At 35.8% G+C, this 1,198-nt stretch overlaps 1 long non-coding RNA gene across 1 annotated transcript in view; it reads right to left on the bottom strand.

Annotated features, from left to right (window-relative positions):
- Positions 1-359, bottom strand: part of LOC104957082 (uncharacterized) — a 7,478-nt gene extending 7,119 nt beyond the window's left edge. Inside the window, exon 1 of the long non-coding RNA XR_799638.1 lies at positions 349-359. This is a non-coding gene — a long non-coding RNA (uncharacterized lncRNA). The remainder of the gene's footprint in view (positions 1-348) is intronic.
- Between the last annotated feature and the right edge of the window lie 839 nt (positions 360-1,198).

Here is a 1,198-nt window from a genome sequence, read left to right as displayed (position 1 = left end):
AAAAAATTATCACAAAACATAAAATATGTTTTGGGTTTTTTTAATTATTATTAAACTGTGAATAATGTATTCACTCAAATAAATACAAAATATAATAAAATAAACATTAAGGTGCAGCATTTCGATGAACTGAAATAATCTGTATTTGAACTGTAGCCTACTGTACTAGTACTCACAAAACATAAACTATTCGTTTTGGGTTTTTAATTATTATTAAACTGTGAATATTTACTCAAATAAATACAAAATATAATGCCTTTTCAAATGAGTGTGCAAGTTTGATGTATTGCCAGCCGCGTAACCAATTTTAGTTGAACAATGCCAACAAACAGCTTTGGTTCGGAACACCTGTCTTTGTCAGTCATCCTTGTACGTAACTGCGAAACAAAAATGTTCCCAAACCGGAGACTTCAATGATGCTGGAGGATTTTCGAGCTCAACTTTATCTGCGTTCGCCATTTCGACAGTTCCTCAAATTACTGACTAAATTTGAACGCATCCCTGTGACCAGCTCTCATAGTATGCCTCTCGTCCAATTAAATGACTTGGTCGCTCTATGACGCGTTGAACCCAATGTGAGCAAATTACTCTGAATGCTGCGACGCAGCACCTGAAATTACTTCCAAGAAGTTGTTCACGTTCTCAATTTTTTACGTTTAACGTTATATTCGTTGGGTACAGGGCCCGTACCGAATAATTCGGTACGTGTACCGTTACACCCCTAGTGTTCATACAGTTTGTAAATTCACAATTGTTTTTTTTACAACAAGAGAACCCCATCATTAACATGTCAAGATGTATAATGTAGCCTTTGAGGCTGAGGCTGGAAATAGATTAATAGCTGCTCAACATGGGGGCTGTACACTCATCATACTACATCAACATAACCATCTGCACGCTATCAGATGTACAGTATGGAGCTACAGTATGTGATTAAAAGGCTGGCTGCTCAGAAGGCTCTGGGGCCGTGTTAGACTTTATGGTTATAGTAGATTACATCTACAGTGGCTGCAATGCAATGTAATGTACTGTAAAGCATCAATATTTTAAAGTGAGGTGCATAACTTTAACAAAACATCCCATTGATCAACTTCCAGTTTTGTCCAAATTCAAATATTTTCAGATACAAATATGCAATGTTTGATTTTGTTTTGTATACAGCATTTAGATATGTAGTTTATTTTCAGATAAGCAGAAC

Source organism: Notothenia coriiceps, unplaced genomic scaffold (assembly GCF_000735185.1).
Source record: "Notothenia coriiceps isolate Sejong01 unplaced genomic scaffold, NC01 NC01_scaffold00026424, whole genome shotgun sequence".
NCBI classification, from domain to species: domain Eukaryota; kingdom Metazoa; phylum Chordata; class Actinopteri; order Perciformes; family Nototheniidae; genus Notothenia; species Notothenia coriiceps.
Note: the sequence above shows the minus strand (reverse complement) of the source record. Positions and strands in the feature narration are given on the sequence as shown.